This window comes from Eubalaena glacialis, chromosome 12 (genome assembly GCF_028564815.1).
Source record: "Eubalaena glacialis isolate mEubGla1 chromosome 12, mEubGla1.1.hap2.+ XY, whole genome shotgun sequence".
In the NCBI taxonomy this organism is placed as follows: domain Eukaryota; kingdom Metazoa; phylum Chordata; class Mammalia; order Artiodactyla; family Balaenidae; genus Eubalaena; species Eubalaena glacialis.
In genome coordinates, this window is record NC_083727.1 from 3132754 (window position 1) to 3152200 (window position 19447).

Genomic DNA, 19447 nt, shown 5'->3' on the forward strand with positions numbered 1-19447 from the left:
GCCGAGGGCAGTGACATGCTTGCTCCAGAGCCCGCTGGGGTCCGGTGGAAGCTGGCTTCCCCCTGAGGGCATACCTTGGACTCACTCTTCCCGGCCCCTGACCTGCTTTCCTCCTCCTGACAGCTGCTCTGGGAACTCAGTCACTACCTAGACAGGAACCCAGCGGAAGACAAGGGGCATCAGCCGGAGCTGGTGAGAGAGGCAGAAGCTCCGGGCCCGCCCAGACCTGTCGGGCCGACTCCGCACATGAACAGCATGGGTGCCCAACGTGACTGGCCTGATCCATCCTGGAGGGGCAGGCGACAAGCTCACCTGCCCTGCCCACGCACCCAGTTCTCTGGGTGAGCTCTCCTTGATGGAAAAGGAAACTTTAAAGAAAAAAATAGTCTAAACAGACCGCCAGAAGCAGGTATGTGAAGGGAAAGACCATTTTATATGTTAGGCGTGGTGGGCACAGAGGCCCTACTGTACTAGAGTTTTTGAAATTTTAAAGAACTACAGAGGGAAAAAAATTGTCTGCAATTTGTGGTGGGAAAAACACAGAAAATTTGAAGTAAATGTTTAACTAAATGTCCACGGAATATAACATTATACCAGCTGGTTTCCTGCAATGTAGCTAAACCCATATATATTTAATGTTGGATGTGAATTTTTCATATGTTTGCTCTGTAGTGGCTTGGGGCCCCTGCAACGAAGGATGCCCGAAGGTAGAAAAGGTATAAAAAACCATAAAAAATGACTCTGAAAAGAGGACCCGCGGGCAGCTTTCCCTGGAGGGGCGGTGGGCTGACTCAGCTCTCCCCGCATGCACCCGTGGACCACCCTCCTCCCACTGCCTCTGGGCTCAGATTCCAGGACTTGGAGGCCCAGAGGAGGCAGGGCCAGAAAGAGGCCCCATGTGGAGGTGGGCGCTGGGCCGTTCAGTGCCTCCTACTTGTCTCCTGACCTCCGGAGCCCAGTGTAAGGCGGAGAACCAGGATAAGGCTGGGGATGAGGACCAGGGTTCTCTGTGTCTGGTTTCTGGCTTTTTCTGTTGATTTGAGCACGCTGCCCACCGACCAGCACCTACCTTCTCTTCCATTAAACAGGAATTTTAATGTAATCTGAGTTTGGGATGGTTTCTGCAGAGCTCCCACCATCCCCGCAAGCACTCCCTGGCTGGGGGAAGGACCATTACGGTCACGGGGGAACCACTTATCACTTGGCAAGGTTTTTAGAGCTTGGCTTGGTGTCTTGAGCTTCACATTTCTTCTTTTTTAGGAATCGGTTTATTAAGTAGACTTTAACTTTGTTAAAGTATAATTTGCACACACTGAAACACACCCCCATTTAAGTGTGCAGTTTGATTAGTTTTGACAAATGTATACAACAGTGTAACTGCCACCTAATCTAGTTATAGAATATTTCCATTACCCCCAAAAGTTCTCTCTGCAATAAACCAGTCCTCCACTTCCAGGCAAGCCCGGATCTGCCTGCAGTGGTTGGACTTCTCCTCTCTAAAATTTCAGATAAATGGACAAAAGTCTCTATTTATCAGATAAATATGTACTGGGATGTAATGTATTAATATAACATGATGACTGTAGATAACATTGCTGCATGTTATATAGGAGAATTGTTAAGAGAGTAGGTCCTAAGAGTTCTCATCACAATGAAAAAAGCATTTTTCCTCCTTTTTTTGTATTTATAAGAGATGATGGATATTAACTAAACTTACTTTGGTAATCAGTTCACAATATATGTAAGTCGAGTCATTATGTCATACGCCTTAAACTTTTACAGTGATGTGTGTCAATTATGTCTCAACAAATCTGGAAGAAAACAAATGGACAAAGGTCAATTCCAAGACAATGTTGAAACAATGATGAGAGGGGACATCCTTTCCTTATTTCTAATCTTAGTAGGAGAGCTTCAAGTTTCTCACGAATAAGTATGATTTTAGCCGTACATTTAAAAAAATCAACCGCCTACTGTATTTTGTTCTTCGGAAGGTTCTTGTTTTGTTTGTTTGTTGATAATTAGCTAACCTGGAATTGAACGGAAATGTCGTTTTTGCCCTGTGCATCCGCTGATATCTCAGATAAATTCTTTTTTAATCTGGCACTTGGAGCATTTACTGTATGTGATAAGGTTAATCTATTGACTGTAACCAAAAAGTTTATAAAAATCTAAAAATAAGCTTTTATTTTCTCTTATAACTTTTATTTTTAGAATCACTTTAATTCTTAAACTTAATTTTAAAATTTACAGTTTAACATTATTATCTAAATTAGAGAAGTAAATTTATCCCTGCAGTGTTCCTTAGGGTACCTCTTCCCAGCTCTAGGATTCTGTGGAAGACAGCTGGAAATCACTGGCCTGGCTGGACTTCACCTGTGAGTTATTTCTATAGACTAACACACAACGTAGTCACGCATGAGTCTTTACACGACATGGCACACATCAGGATGAAATAAAAGATCCAGCCACTCATCTGGTTAATTTGTGCTCAGCATATGGATGGTCATTCCTGCTTCCCCAGATCTCACCAACTGGAGAAGGACTGGAGGGGAAAGGGCAGAGACGGGTTAAGCTGGTGGTGCTGAGCCTGCATCCAGAGTCACTAGGACCCAAAGACCCACAGGTCCCCTCTCTTCCTCTCTTCCCCTGGTGTGGGCTCTGCTGTGCCCAAGTCCTCCCGGGTATCTGAGAAGCCAGCCTCACTGCCGGCGGGTCTGCCCCTTCGTCGCCCCATCAGTACCTGCCCCAGGATCAGGTACCCCTGTAGCCGCTAGTGCTGACCTGGTTTTCGTTGAGGCTGCTAACGCCATCAGGCTTGAAGCACTGTAACCCAGACAGTGTGAGAACTCCTGACTTATTCCCTCTGTTTCTCTTAGTTTCGTCTTTTGAGAAACTCAGGACTAGTTCCTCATGGACTGAGTTAGTTGCCATCCGAATGGTGCAACCCCCAAAACATCAGTTGTGTGTTGAATTATGTCCTCTGAAAAGTTATGCTGAAGTCCTAACACCCGTACTTGTGACTGTGACCTTATATGGAAATAGTGTCTTTGCAGCCGTAATCAAGTTAAGATGAAGTCACTTGGGTGAGTCCCAATCCAATATGACTGGTGTCCGTATAAGAATAGCAGAGGACGCACAGAGAGTGGGCCATGTGACCACAGAGGCGGGGATTAGAAGCTGGAAGAGGCCAGCAAGGATCTACCCGGGCTCAGAGGGAACACGGCCCTGCCCACACCTTGATCTCGGACTTCCAGCCTTCCAGTTCGTGAGACAATACATTTGTTTCCTCCCAACTGTGGCCCTCTCTTACAGCAGCCCTGGGAAGCTGATCAATGCTCATTCACTGTCATCTGTTAATGGTTCCCAAGATAGACACCAAACACCTTGGCTTTCCTTCTGCAGAGTGATTTCCCCACCTTCCTGTCTCCACCTCTGGAACCTTCCTCAAGGTTCCAGGAAGCACCTGCTGCCCCTACTTATTCAAGAGCATTAACCCTGTAATTAATCCGCAAGTACCCAGGCCCAATGACCAGTTCTCAGAGTAGTCGCTGTGATCCTTCCAGAAAGTCCCCCGTGCGCCCGCATAGACAGCGTTCCCACTGCTGTTACCTTACAACCTGTAAGAACTATGCAAATATTAATTATGGTTCATTTGTGACCATTTGTGCTTAATTCATAACTCCCATTACCTTTACACAATGAAATACATTAGAAAGCAAATGTAATCACACTTAATCTTAAGCGGTGAAGCCCCTCAAAAATAATTGAGAAGAATAACGCGTAAGGATTGACAACACATTAAAAATGTTTTTTCCGCATAGTTTTAAACACTGATATACAAGGAAAAGAGAAGCAGTACCATCAAGAGATTTATTTCTTCTCGGGAGGAAATACTGATACAATTCCACAGAACTCAATTTGACACGCCATTTAGCAAGAACATTTTCAGGCGTGAAATCTCTCTCTAATCTTACCGTGTCAATCTTTCACACAGGAAAAAGCATGTTTAAAACACAATCCTAAAGTCCTTTAATATTTCCTTTTTTTTTTCCTCCTCCTTTCAACTAATAAAATTAAAATATACCAAGAGTACGGAGCTAAAGCCACGGTAACGTGGAGGATTTCGTAGCCAGCGGCGCATGTGTATTACTGCAGTGGCTGGGACCTGCAGTCACTTTGATGGCAGCGGAACAAAGCACGAGGTGCAGACGTCAGCGGAGTTACAGCCCACTTCCTAACGCGCAAATTACCTCTCTTGCGCCTGTGTTCCCTCCCTCCACACACCGAGGAGTGTGATACAAATGAAGATGTAGAGTGTGTACTGAAATATCTAAAGGATACGTATGCATTGAAAAATAAATTATAGGCAGTACATGTTTTCTATACAGGACTACTGTTTGCTTTTGTGAGTGTGTACGCGCAAAGGATGTGCTTACAAACGCGTGCGCGCACACACACCCGCACACTGCACAGCGCTCCAGAAGGGCAGGATGGGAGATGGCGCATTTAACATCTCGCTGTAGAACGTACAGAGCGCAGTCCTCCTTTTGGCTTTCCCTCCCCTAAGGGCAGTGCTGCAAACGATGTCTGTTTACTGTGCGTCCCCCGGGTGCCGTGGCGCAAACCGCACCAAGGCGCCCTGCCCACTCGCCCTCCATTTCTCAGTCTCTGCTACAGCGTGAGGAGGCCTTGCAGCTCGGCGCCGATTCGGTGGGTCTCTCCACCCGGTGGCCGCTTCTGCCCGGCCCCTTAGAGCAGGGTGTGTCCGAGTCTCCGGGGCTGGGATCTGAGCTGCGCACGGGACGCTCTCGGGAACCGCATGGGCGGAGCCAGCCGCTAGCAGGCGCCTCCCACCCCATCCGGTCCTTGGTGAATGTCAGTGGCAGGACCCGCTCCTCTGACCTTACCAGGCGCGTTTCCTCCCCTCAAAACAGATCCTACTCCCCTTTCTCCTCTCTGGCATCCATTTACGTCTGTATCTTCACATATTTGCAGAATGTATCATTTCTCTCCTTTGGATGCAAAAAGTAAGCGAATAATTTTCTGGTGGCATTCGTTATGTCTGCTGCTCGAATTGTGTATCGAAATCGTTTTGCAGTAGGACCAAATTTAACTTATTTTGTGCAATATGCAAGCTGCCTATTGGTATCTTCTATTGAAGTCCATCAATCCACAAGTTAAGATAGGTTTTATATTTATTGCACCTAACCTACTTTTGCAGTGCATAGATATTATTCACATCAGAATATGGGCTTAAACACTGAAATGATGGAGGTTATATTTGAAACAGTGTCCTAAGGCTACAATGTCTTCATGCCAATTTCTTTTTTTGTTGTGCACTCCAAACTTCTGGGTACCACATTCAGTGTAAAACATGTCATCCTGGGCATCTGTGGGTTACATCCGAATGACGCAAACGAAGCTGTAAGTACTCCTTTTTCTTCTCCTGGTGTCCCTCCTTCAGCTGCTCCTGAGTCCTCTGTAGGTGGCTCTCTCCTCAGTGTTTTTGTTTCCCTTTCCGCTCGCCGCAGTGAAAGACTGTGGGGAATCAAGGAGTTGCTGTGATCCCTCTTTCAAAACCCGCCTCCCTTAGCTGGCAATAGTTGACTTATTAACTCCTATGAAGGAAGTTCACACACATGCAGAGAGCTTGTCCTGCTGTAAAAATGCAGGGAGAAAGAGAAGGCCTGGCTGAAGCCATCCACCTGGGCACAGCGGTGACCAGAGGCAAGCAGACAAGCCTCTCCCTTGTTGCAGTGTGCAGCCGGGGTCTCCGGCTGGGACCGATGCAGTTTTAAGATGCGAATGGTCTGGAATTGGAAAGAACAGACACAGCGACTCTGCTCCTGGTTGTTATTTATGGCCATTGAAGGAATTTGGAGGAATGGAGGCCACAGGTTGGGGGAAAGAGAGTTAAAATTATTATGAATTTACAACAAATTAGGCCACACTCTTTATAGCTATTTTATTCCCAGGCCGCTGTGCTCTGAATGCTCACTTTTAGTTGAAGGCAGTTTGCTCTTCGTTCTGAGCGGGTAGATGTGGCCCAGGGAAGACCCAGGAGACAGAGCGGTTCTATCAGGGAAGCTCCTGGAGACCTGGTTAAGGAGTGCCCAGATCACCTGCTTGCAGAGCCTCTTGGGTTCTTTGTGGATGACAGGCCTGAACACACGGAGCTCTTGCTAAGAGTGGCTTCCAAAGGTGGAGCTCAGTTCTGCATCTGGCCCACGTCTGAAAGCCAGCCGGGATATCCCCCCTGAGGGTCCCTACCCCACTAGCTTGGTCCCTGGGCCTGCCTGTGAAGTTGCTGGGCTTCTGCCTGTGGTCGGTGGAACCTACAATGGAAATACCCAAGGGGCTCCTGGGACTATCCCCCTGGGGATTAACCTGGCCTCCCACCTTCCAGCGCTCACAGGGGCTCCCCAATTGTCTTGTTTGCCTCCAGGCCTTGATTAGATACACCAGTGCCTATTTATCTTATTAGAAATCTGCGCGCACCGGGCATTGGCATGCAGCGTTCCTGCCGCTCCTGACTGCTTCTGCTGCTGACGTCTTTGCTCCTTGATTTGCATTCATAGCTGGTGTTCTGTTTTGTGTCAATAACACACCCACACAAAAGAAGCCGGGTAGGAGAAGCTACCGACTCTGCACCAACAGCTCCCACCGACACGACGTTTAGCAGCAGCTTGGACCAGTGGTCGGTGGGTCTGAGGCCCCCAGTTGCCTGCAAATCCTATTTTTACCCTGTTCTTGTGTGTGTGGTACACGCAGGACCCACAGCCCTGCAAAGACGCTTCCACTGATGGCGAGGGCCGGCTCCACCGCGGTCCCCGGCACCCCAGCCGTGCTGGGTGCAGAGCTGCGGTCCTCACCGCGCACGGATGAAATATTTAAAGCTTTTTCTATAGAGGAGGAAAGGCAGCTCCGCCCCCCTTTGCGCGGAGGGCGGAGGAGGGGTGCTAAGCACGTGCCAGGCGTGATGGCCCCAGCGGTTTGATTTATGAGTCTGATAAAAATCCCATTAGGCTTCTCTCATTGAGAAAAAGGAGCAGGAGAAAAAAAGCTGTGTGTGTCACCAAGCAGCATTGACGCAGGCAGCTTTGACGGCAGCAGCCACGAGCGGGGGACGCGGGGATGGGGGCGCAGGGGGCCCGCGAGGGGCGCGCGAGGGCCGGCTTCCTGGGCGCCGCGGCCCGGCTGCCCCGGGTCCTCTGCCGAGCCCCCCTGGCGCGCCCCCGTGCGCCGCCGCTCCCCCTCTGTCGCCCCCGCGTCCTCTGCAGCACGCCCCCGCCCTTTCTGCTGCGCCTCCCCCTCTGTGGACCTGCATCTCCCGCGGGCCCTTCCCCTCTGTGACCCCGCGCCCGCCTCTGCCGCACCACCCCGAGATCTGCCAACCGCCCCGTACCCGCACCTGCTCTGCAGCCCCCCTAGCCACCCCTGGGCCACCCTGCCGACCCCCGAGCCTCCCCAGCGCCGTCCCGCCTTGCCTGGGAGAGTGCTGGATGGAGAGGGAGGGGTAGGGGCCTGGAGGCCGCAGGTCGCAGCCCCCAGGGGAAGGGAGCTAAGGCTGGAGAGAGGGAGGCACCGCATTTCCCATGAGATCCAACAGGATGCCTAAGCCCGGGGGTTCCTGCCGCCGGAAGCCCCTGGAGACCCGCACTCCCCCAGACATCGCCTCCCGCCCCTCTCCGGCAAGCCCACTGGGCATGGCCTGAAACCTACTGGAGTCAGGGTTATTTTTTTTTTTTAACATCTTTATTGGAGTATAATTGCTTTACAATGGTGTGTTAATTTCTGCTTTATAACAAAGTGAATCAGCTATACATATCCATATATCCCCATATCCCCTCCCTCTTGCGTCTCCCTCCCACCCTGCCTATCCCACCCCGCCTATCCCACCCCTCTAGGTGGACACAAAGCACGGAGCTGATCTCCCTGTGCTATGAGTCAGGGTTATTTTTATGTTAAAAAAATTCTTCAGGATAAGAAAAAAGATGAGTGATGCTGTGCTCGAGTGTGCCTGTCGGATCCAGGGCCCTGCTATCATCCAGGTGTGTTTCTCGTGCAAAGCTCTGGGGCTGAGCCTCCTCTGCCGGGGCCACGTGGGGACAGCCCAGAAGAAGGGTGTTGGTGGGGGGAGGGTCAGATGCAGCCGTTGTGGTCTGAAGGTAAACGCTGCTTCTCTATTACAAGGAGCAAAGTTCTGACTGAAGGGAAACATCTAAATTTCCAAATCAATGGGTTTCCATACACTCTCCAGAACAGAATAGCTGGCCAGATTTACCCTTCTCACAGTGTGCTAGAAAATCCATCATATAGGATTGACCTTGACAGCTACAATTTAGCCTCAGCCTTAAATTCTGACATCTCTACTCTCATATCCACTTGGTGTGGTAGATATATTACTCGTGATGTCCTCGTGGCATGGAACTTTCCAACTCAACTGTAGCAGGCAGCAGCCTCGCTGGTGGAGAGAGATTCTGAGAAGCTCTCTTGTTAGAATTTCCTTCTCATCCCCAGCAAATCCTAAGTATACCTTAGAATTGAACACACGGAAGTCTGATACTTGTACACCAGTATTCAAAGCAGTGTTATACACAACAGCCAAAGGGTGGAAACAACTCAAATGTTCATCTGTTGATGAATTGAAAAACAAAATGTGGCCTATCCGTGCAGTGGAATATCATTCAGCCATAAAAAGGAACAAATTTCCAACACATGCTACAACATGGATGAACTTGAGGACAATATGGTAAGTGAAATAAGCCAGTCATAAAAGGACAAATACTGTATAAGTCCACTTATATGAGGTCCCTAGAGTAGGCAGATTCATGGAGACAGAAAGTAGAAGGGTGGGTGCCAGGGGCTGGGAGGGGGGGATGGGGACTTATTGTTTAATGAGGACAGAGCTGCTGCTTGGGAGGATGAAAATGTTGGGATAATGGTGATGGTTGCACAACAATGTGAAAGTGACCAATGTCACTCAACTGTGCACTTACAGACTGCTATGTTATGTATATATTTCACCATAATAAACAAACAAGCAAACATGAGCGTCTTCTAGAGATGCTGCTTCCCCCGGGTTTCCTCCTCAAACTGCCGATTCTAAGGACGGCACCCCTCAGGCAGGGCACCCGAGTTGCAAACACCAGCTTTAAATGTACCTTCTGTTGCCTTAGAACCCACATGAGATAAGATACTAAAAGTCACTAAGGGCTTTCTAGGCCTTTTATATCGATTTGAGAATGTTCCAGAGTGGACTAAATCCTTACGCCCTCTGGATCTTCCCTTTGATAGTGCCCCGCCCCCAAGGCTACTACAGACACACATTAACAGAATGGATCCGGGGAAAGAAAAATAATTTCAACTTTTTCGTCACTGCTAACCTAAGTGTATTAGTATCATTCAGCTACTGTAAGATGAACTCAAATTTGGTGGCTTAAAGCAACATGAATTGATCATCTTCCGGTTCTGGAGGTCAGAAATCCAACCCAGTCTCACTGGGCTAAAATCAAGGTGTGGGCAGGGCTGCGTTCTTTCTGGAGCTTCCAGGGCAGAATCCGGTCCTTGCCTTTCCCGCATGTCTCTGCTCCTGGCCCCTTCCACTGTCTTCACCGGCAGCAACGCTGCATTTGCTTCATCTCCTTCTGCCCACGGCTGGGAAAGGTGATTAAATTGAGCTGGGACCACCTGGGTGATTTGTTATTCTCCCCATCTCAAGGTCCACACCCCAATCACACTGCAGAGTCCTCTTTGCCATGTCAGGGGCCACAGTCACAGGTTCTGGGGGCTAGGGTATGGACGTTTTTGGGGCCGTGATTCTGCCCAACACACCAAGGCTCCTGTGAGGGTTCCTGACTCTATATTAAGGAATATTGCTCTAGGTGAGCTCAGCGGCACCGAGCAGTTTGCTCACAACTCAATACTCCGGAGAGAAATTAAGTGAAGTTCTCCTGTGTGCTTGTTTTTTCAGTGGCTTTGTTCCTGTTTTAGAGCCCTGGGAGTCCTCCTGGCACAATCGTGGCACCCTGGAATGAGTGGCGGGTGTTGACTGGGAGCTCATCTTTGCAGCTGAGACCCCAGGGGACAGTCACCCACCCTGTGTGCAGCTTGCTGGGGGTTTGGGCAACACAGGTCCCCAGGCACGGACTCCGTGGAGAGGGAAGGTGGATGCAGGGCACCACCGGTGACTTGTGTCTCAAGTCACCGGGGGTCTTGCATCGGTGGGGCTCAGGCTTGTTTATTACTGGCCTGTCACCTTCTTAAAATTCTGAATGTTTTTGAACAAGAATCCCTGAATTTTCATTTTGCATGGGGCCCAGCAAATTGTGTAGCCAGCAGTGGGTGGATGGGACATGCTCCCCGGCTGGGAGTCACCCAGCTGGTCCTTCAATCTGAGCCCCGCTCACCACCCTGGGCACTGCGCTGCCCTTTCTGCCCTGAGCGCAGTCGTGCCTGGATATGGACGAGGCTGGCTGTTCGGTTCCTGCCGTGGGTGCTGCGTGGGGGCCAGGATGGTGCGGGCCTGCTGCCCTCCGGCACTTAGTGGTCAGAGAGAAGCGCTCTGCTGCTGTAACGGGTGACCTGACCATGAAGCCACTCGAGGCTAAGACACGGGTCACGGTCCTGAGGCTGGCAGCTCGTGGCCTCCAAGGTTGCACAGATATTCGGGCCACAAGGAAAGGAAAGCCCAGAGCAGACACGCCCACCGGGTCCCTCCTGGGCTTCTGCTTGGATGGGCAGCACCTCGGCTTCTGCTACAGCTACTCAACAGAACTCAGCGCGGCGGCCACATCGAAGGGCAGGTGAGGACCGGGAAATATGTCGCCCCGTGTTAGGCTGTACTTCTGTTCCTGGGGCAGCAGGGGAGGGTGGGGTTTGCGGGTGGTCTCAGCTACGCCCTCTGCTTCCCGGTTGGTCCCCCACTGCTGCTCTGGGCCGGCACTTCTGGACTGTCCCCCACGGTCGGTCCTGCCGTGTGTTTCCCATCTCCCCTGTTGGCTTTGCCTCTCGGAGGATGCTAACAGTCTCTGCCTCTGAGTACAGCCATAATTAAATTTTTTTTTTTTAATTCATCTTCTAGCTTTTGGTGCAAGGCAGGGAGACTATAATGCATTTTGTTTGCTCTCTAAGAACTTTGCAGAGATCATCTTGGATGGTTAAGAGGGAGGGGAAACAGCTGGACCTTGGAGAAAAGAAAGCTCATCTGAGCCTGTCACCTTACGGAAAACACTTGATGCCCGCCTGTTGCCTTAGGATAAACCTAATTCTGAGTACTCTCTCCTTTCCAGCTTCTCTTTACTTTCTTCCTGCCAGATGAGGGACTTTTTTTTTTTTTAATTTATTTATTTTAGTTTTTGGCTGCATTGGGTCTTCATTGCTGCGCACGGGCTTCTCATTGCCGTGGCTTCTCTTGTTGCGGAGCACGGGCTCTAGGCGCGCAGGCTCAGTAGTTGTGGCTCGCGGGCTCTAGAGCGCAGGCTCAGTAGTTGTGGCGCACGGGCTTAGCTGCTCTGCAGCACGTGGGATCTTCCCGGACCAGGGCTCAAACCCGTGTCCCCTGCATTGGCAGGCGGATTCTTAGCCACTGCACCACCAGGGAAGCCCCTAACAAGACTATGTTTAAATTTACTTTGCAGCCCAGCAATTCCACTTCAAGGAATTTACCCTGAAGTCATACCTTCCAAAGTATGAAAATGTAAAAACAGAAAGTAATTTATTGCACTTATTTGTAATTGTAAAGTATTGGAGATTGCCTAGTTGTCCAAGCATAGGACATGCACACAGAAGAGCTGCTGTTAAAAACCGAGGAAGATACTGAAAAACAATAGGGAGTGATTTCCAGGAGATGTTACTAATCATAAACAGGAAATTGCAAAAGAGCATATAGAGTATAAGTTTTGTGGAGAAAATAAGAAAACAAACATATCTGCCACCTTTACAAAAGGAAACAGAGTTGAGATAAACCAGAAAACAGTGAAATTGGTTTCTAGCCAGGCCTGGAGGTGGTGGGGGGAGATGGAATGGAAAGAATTTAGATGGAGGGGCCTTCTCTCTGTGCATTTAAAGTAGAGTTTTGACTTTCAGAAGCATATTCAAAAATACATGCTCAGAGAATAAAATTAAATCGATAAGAACAGGAAGAGGAAACCCCTGAACCTGAACGGGCAATGCAACAAAGGAGTCCTGTCATCCTTCAAAGGAAAGGAAACGGAAAGTAAATACAGAAGACAGAACAAACTGACAACTTCCGAACAAAGTGTGGTTTCAAGATCATCTGGATTTTGTACCATGTAGTGAGAGGTGCTGGGGGGAGAATGGAAAACGAATCTTGACCTCCTGTAGTTGTTTTTGTTGCAGGGGTGAGGGCAAAGCAATTATGAAACTTTCAGACACATTATGGCATTGAGCAAGTAACAAAATACGTTGATGTGGTTAGAGTGGGGGCAGGAGGGCTCTCACTGTGATAAAGGGACATACACAGATGCCCTGAGAAGGCAAGAAAGACTCCTGAAATATGTAAATGCATGTATATGTGCACACATATGTTTGTCTATGTATGTGTGCATGTGCATATATTTGTGTGTGTGTGTGTGTGTGTGTGTGTGCGCTCACTAATTGCCTAGATCTGTCTGCTGCAAGGGTCAAGAAGAAAGGACACCCCGCTAGCAGTGAGCAACCTTGGTACCCAGATCTTGGTCTCTAATACCACTACAAGGACCAGCGTTCCTTGGAGGAATGGCTGATTCCAGGCTGGGGCAAGGAAGGTACCAGATGGGTCTGAAACATTTTACTGTGCCAAAAGCAGGGAAAAGCTCAGAAAATGATAGGGCATTTCGTGTGGGCAGGAGCCAGCTTACAGGACTCTCACTGGTCCTTTTATGGACCAAATATGGCAAAATAATTGCATGTAAAGATGAATTATACATCATTAGACCTAGGAATTTGTGAGTCCTAGACACTTCAATACTCGCAACATCACTAATAAGTAGATACATAAAGTAGTGAATGAGGGAAGAGGGAGGGTTCTTTCCCACCCTACGGCTGATGAGTGAAAGTAGAGGGTGTGCTGAGTTCCAACGCTAAAGAAGCAGGAGTGGACCAAGTTGGAACCCTCAGCTGAAGCCGATTTGGGGCCGAATATTAGCCAGATCTTCACGTGTCTCTGCACAGACTGCTTATTAGTTGCAAGTGAAACAAAAAGAGCGATTACACAGTGGAGACATCAAACAAGAACCCCATCAGGATTCAGACCCCCAGTGAGAACCGGGTGGACATCAGCGCCTCCGACATGCTATTCTGAAAAAGACACAGCCTCCTCTCTAGTGTTCCAGCTGAGAATGCATAACCTGAATCCAGTCCTGATGGAACATCTAACTAACCCACACTGAGAAATGGTTTATTCAGAAATGAGGGGAGGGGATATCTATAGTCTTCCAAAATGTCTGTGTCATAAAAGACAAAGAACGGTTCAGGGAAGGGTCCAGATTGAGAGCATCTGAGAATAGAGCAATTAAATGAAATCCTTGCCCTTAGACGGCATTCTGCTCTGGAGGGGAGGACGTGTCTAAAAGACATTGGATCAATGGAAGAAACTGGAATATGGATGGAGTTGAGATAAAAGTACTCTATCAGTAATGTTCATTGACTGAAGTTGACTACAGTGCTGTGTTTATATAAGAAAATATTCTTATTTTTAGGAAAAACACACTGAAGTATTTGGGTGGTAAAGGACCAAGAGGTACAAGTCACTCTTAACTGATTAGAAAAGTAGAGAGCATGCAAGTGACACGGAACATGGGGGTAGGACTTCACAGGAGGAGAGTCTGAGTAACAGGTGCATGGAGGTGCCTTGTACCATTTTTATTCTTGCAAGTTTTCTGTAAATTTGAAGTTATTTCCAAGTAAAAGTCTAAAAAACATGAATGATGAAATTTAAATAGATGAAATATTTAGGATAATTAAGCCACGCTACTTACGGAACAGATATGACGTAACTAAAATTTCTGCATTTATATATATGCTCGGTTTAAAAATCTGAACACAATCCACAGCTATACGGTCCTTCCTTTAAAAAAAAGAACCTACTCAGAGCTCCACTACTATCTGGCTGTGTTATATTATTTACCCTCATTTTCCTCATTTATAGCACAGCATTTCGGGGCTAGGGGATTCGTCTCATTAGTTAATTGAATGTTCCTTCCAGCTCTGCAAATCAGTGATTAGACTCTATTTAACCCATTCACAGTGTTAAATAAGCTACTTTCAGACTTTCTACATCTGCAATACCCGTTGGAAAATCATTTCCCACAACTTAGAAATTCTTCCAGGCACAGAAACGCTTGTGCTCAGCTGGTTGGACCAGAGATCCCACCCGTGCTCGCCAAGCAGGCCACTTTGTCACGAAGCCTACTCTGATTTTGCTTGTTTTCCCCAGACCGATCTTGGAGGAGGTGAGAATTAACACTCCATTATCCAAAGATCTCACTTCTTCTTGGAATGAGAAGAACCTGGAAATGCTCTTCCAAGAACCAGGGGAATGGAAAGTCTCCGTGGGACGCAGCCCCACTCGCAAGCTGAGCCTCACAGGTGTCAGGAGAAGCCCCAGGCTCCCTCAGAGCCTTTTATTCTGATGGCTCTCCTCAAGGTCTCCGGAGGAGAACAGTCATTTTGGAAGCAGAAATGTGGAGGGCGCCCCGAGGAAGCCAGGTCACAGTCGGGACGTCCTGACTGCAGTCTCTGAGGGAGTCCCCCTCAGAGCCCATGTGACTTTCGCTGGCCGGCACCACCGGTTCATTACCCCTTTCCACAGCTTAGACGAAGTGGCCTTGAAGCCCATATAGTGTCCTGTAATCTGATGTGTTCGTGGGAAGGGGTGGCCAGGAGAAAGGAAGAGGGCAGCCCAGCCCTCACAGAGACTCACCTCCCTGGGATGAACGAGGTGGCCTGGCTTATACACCAGTCTCCCGTGAGTCTTCACCTGAGCCCCTCCAACCTGCTCAGGCTGGCAGGTAACGTGGAGCTTCCAGATGTGCAAGGTGGGTGACAGATCTTAAACAGAACTTATTTGTAGCATCCAGTGGAGCCAACCTGTCTGCTCCTTGACGTCAATCTCCCTGGAATCCTCAGCACAGTTTGGCTTAATTTTCAGATCCTACTTCAGAAGATGGGCCACCATGTGTGCATTCTAGAACCACTTCCGTCTTCCTCACCTCCTACATCCTCTCACCCACACGGCCAGCTCTGCCCCCTCCTTCAACTCCGTATCCGTGAAACAGCCTCTCAGCTGCTCGCCCTGTCTCTGGTCTCACCCCCCTCTCCACCGCTCCCCAGTTGTCTCCCTGACACACATAGGACTTTATTTCATTCCTTTCTGAAAACCCATCCAGGCCTTCAGAATACACCTCCAGCTCCTTAGCGTGGCCTGACCCTGGAGCATTGGGCCTTCCAAACACTCGCTCTCTCCTGCCTCTGGCCCCGGCCGGCCTCCTGGGTGGGGCTCCTGCCAGCCTGCAAGGCCACCTCCTGCACAGCACACAGCCCGGGGCCCCTTCTGTGCCCCTTCCCCTCCCCCATCAGAGAGCCTGGGGGGAGATCTGGGCCTTCAAGCTTTGGCCCCTAGAGCTCAGTGGCTGCTGAATGAATATGATGTTTGGCACATAGAGTGGACATTGTACAGTTTCAGGATATTTACTTGCTGGATGAGAAGGGGTGTGAACACTAAAACAGGGCTGAAGGGAAGGATTGTGGTCTCTGAGGACCCAGAGCAGCTCGGCTCCCCTTTACCTCCCTGTGGCCTATGGCAGGCTTAAGGCTTGGGCAGGAAAGAAAAGGCCAACAGGGAGAAAAAAAAGAGAAAGAAGCAATGGAATAAGAAAGTGAGTGGGGAGAGAATAGAGTCACCCAGAGGCCTAACAGTGGCCTCGGGCGGGGCTCGCACATTCTCAGATGGAGAGTTTATTTGGGGACCATTGTGGTGGAGAAACGCCCCCGGACAGTCTCTAAGCTCACCTTCTTCTCTTTGTCACCAAACAAATCCAGCATCTCCTGAATGTGTGGTGAGGTGAGGAACTTCGTGAGGCTAAGTCTAGTTTTTAATGCAATTATCAGCCAAAGCAAAAATCCCTGTCCTCGTGAAGCTAGCATTTTAGTGGGGAGATAGAATAAACAAGGCAAATAAGTAAACCAGAAGGAACACCAAGAGGAAAGTAAAGCAAGGATGGGGGACAGGAAGTGAGTTGAAGTTTTAAGTGAGGTGCCCTCTGGAGGCTTCTCCGAGGAGGCCCCAGAGTAAATGTGAGAAGGAGGAAGAGAGCTAGTCCTGTGCATCTTTAGCAGAAGAAAGGTCTGGAGAGGATCCGCGGACGCAGAGTTCTGAATGGGTTCTATAACGACCAGTGGGGCTGGGGACCAGGGAGTGGGGATGAAATGTCTGTTTACGGAGGTGGGAAAAACTGTGGGCAGAGCAGGTTTGGGGTGAGGGTGAAATCAAGGACCCAGTTAGTCCTCCTAAGTTTCCGATGCTTTCTAGACACCCAGATGGAGGTGCTAGTGAGACATGAGTCTAACATTTAGGGGAGAGGTCTGAGCTGAATATATAAATGCAAAGTCTTCAGCGCTGAGACAGGACTTAAAACCAGGAGGCCGAGTGAGACCACCAAGGGGGCAGGTGGTGAGAGAAGATAAGGGAGCCGTGGGCCACTCCAACATCAAGAAGTTGGGGGGATGCAGATTCATCAAAGGTGACCCAGAGGGAATGGCCAGAAAGGTAGGATGGAAACCAGGGAGTGTGCTGTCTTGAAAGCCAAGTGAAGGGTGTGTCCACTGGAGGAGGGAACCATGGATTCTGCCCCACAGAGAAGTCAGGGGAAGTCAGGCGAGGGGAGGGCTAAGAACTGACCTTTGCACTGAGCAGCTGGGGGTGACCGCTGACCTGAGGGAGAGCGGGCTTTTGCTGAGTCGCTGAGCTAGAACATCTAAGATGGTCTTGTAGGCCTAGGTTCAAGAGCCAATGAGAGGAGAGAAACCAGAGACAAGAGCCTAGGGCAACTTCTGGGAGCTGTTTGTTGTAAAGGGGAGAGAAAGCGGGTGGGAACAGCAGAGAAGATGTGGTCAAGACTTGTTTTTCCCCCATGGGAGAAAGGACAGTATGCTTGTGGTGGGACAGACCCAGCAGAGCACTTAGGCCGGGATGCGAAGGGAATTGGGAAGGCGTTTCCTCTAGTAGCGAGAGGGGCTGGGGCCAGGGCCCAGGTGGAGGGGTGGCCTTTACGGGGGAGGGGGGGCAGGCGCACGGGGAGAAGGCCCCCTGGGCGGCAGCTTCTCAAACAGGCTGGCCCAAACCGGGCTCTGAAGGGCTCTGCGGGTGGGTCTCCACCCTCCTGGGCTTCTGCTGTCACCCAGACCGCTCGCGCGGATCGGTCTCCACCCTCCTGGGCTTCTGCTGTCACCCAGACCGCGCGCGCGGGTCCCTCTCCACCCTCCTGGGCTTCTGCTGTCACCCAGACCGCGCGCGCGGGTCGGTCTCCACCCTCCTGGGCTTCTGCTGTCACCCAGACCGCGCGCGCGGGTCCTGGGGTAGCAAAGGCGCTCAGGATCCCCTCGGCCACACTGTGCTCTGGGTCCCATGGAAGCTTTCGCGCGCGTCCATCAAGCTCCAGCGGGGAGCAGGGCGCCTCAGAACTCCATCCTGCGGGATCCTGGGCGAGAAGCGGGGGCAGCGCCCAAACGGGGGCGCCGCGTCCCGCTCCGGGCCGGCGCGGGCCTCGCCATCCCTCAGCTCCCGGCAGCAGCACGCGGGAGACGCGCGCCCTCGACCCCTGCGAGCGGGGCTCGGGTGGGGCACCCGCCCTGCGGTCCTCCGTAACCCCACGCCGCGCCCCGGGGTTCGGGAGCGGAGAGCGCGCTGGCTTGTGCAGCCAAGGGTGCGCACAGGGAGGTGACCCCCTCGGCCCCAGCCACTGCCCTGCGCCACGTGGCCGCTCCCCTCCCTGTGGCTACGGTCCCGGCCGCCGCGCAGTGGCCCAGGCTGCGTCCGCGTCCCGGCTCTCCATGGTGCTGGGGCCGAGCGCAGCTCGAGTCTGCGTTTTGCGTTCCAGCGGGGGCAGAAAAGAACCCCGGGGCTGGAGGAGCAAGAGAGGGCAGGCCCTGGGTCTCTTAAGGATGGTCGTTTGGGGTCCTCCCACCCGCGCCTAGGCGAGGGGGCATGTTCCCGCGTGGGCGACACCCTGCCCACCCAGTGGTCCCCGCGCGCGGGCGTCCATCCATTCACTGCGGCTCCTGGAGCCGAGCGGCGGCCCCAAGACTCAAACCGAATCTATGAATGGGAAGAGGGAAGAGAAGCAACGTCTGTTTCCACTCCCTGCTTCCCCGCCCCCTCCGCGCCTCCCTCCTGGCCGAGCGAGTCCAGCGCGAAGTGACAGGGGCAGGGGCGGGGGCACCGCGGGGGCTGCGGCGGAGGGGTCGAGTCTGGCCGGAGACAGCGCTATTTATAAACTCTGGAGCTCCAGGATAAAGAGGGCAGAGCGGAGTCCCCTCCTCCTCGAGCCCCGGAGCCTCGCCGGGCCCCTCCCCAGCGACTTTGATTGCATGACTCCCCCTCCCCGCCCCCCCCCGGGCGGGCTGGCAGGTGCGGGGGTGGGAGCCGTCTCCGCCCGAGCAGCTTTGCCAAAGGTCCGGCTGCTGACGTCGGAGCGCCCGCTCCTGTCAATGAACGGCAGCGGCAGCCTGGGGACTGTCTGGCAACGAGGCTACAGACGTCATCGCCTCCTGTTGGACGCGGGGGGGGGGAGGGGGGGTGTCCGAGCAGCAGCTCCGGCTTAAAGGAAAACTCTCCAAGTTCCAGGCAGCCAGGGAGAGTCGTTCCCGAGAGCACATGCGCCCCAAAGCCCGGTGCGCGCGGGCACACAGGCTGGCACACTCACGCGCACACACTCAAACACACACGCACACTCGCACTTAGGTGCTCTGTAGGTGTGTGGGTCCAAAGTTGCGGCCGCGGGAGGATGAGCTGAAATGGACCGGTCTTCCTTGGCGCCTAGAGCGCTCAGCGCGGCTTTCCCGGAGACCCCCAGATGGACAAGGGGGGAAGAGGAATGCCACACGCCGCTTAGAGTTGTCGGCTCCTTTTCAGGGGAGATCAGCGCGAAAGGCAGCCTGCCCCACGCCTCTGGAATATGCCTGCCCAGTGCAGCAGAAGCGAGTGTTCTCGGAGAGGTCGTGAACTTGGGCCACCTGGGCTCGCGGGCAACTTGTTGTGCGCAGTTCTCAATGGAGCCCTGGACCCACGGGGCTCCGGGCCCGCCCGCTTTTTCCTTTTTGCTTTGCTTTTTCTCTCTTTTTTCAGTGTGTGAACTTGAAGAGGAAAGCAGATAGGCGCTTCGCATACTTTGGTGGTAAGTGGACTGTTCCTTTTACCTATTGTTTAACCCTTGAGAGTCCAGAAAAA

General features: G+C 51.4%; 1 pseudogene; it reads right to left on the minus strand.

The window, feature by feature from the left end:
- Positions 1-17996: 17996 nt before the first annotated feature.
- LOC133102650 (putative uncharacterized protein FLJ36797) lies at positions 17997-18762 on the minus strand (annotated as a pseudogene).
- Positions 18763-19447: the final 685 nt, after the last annotated feature.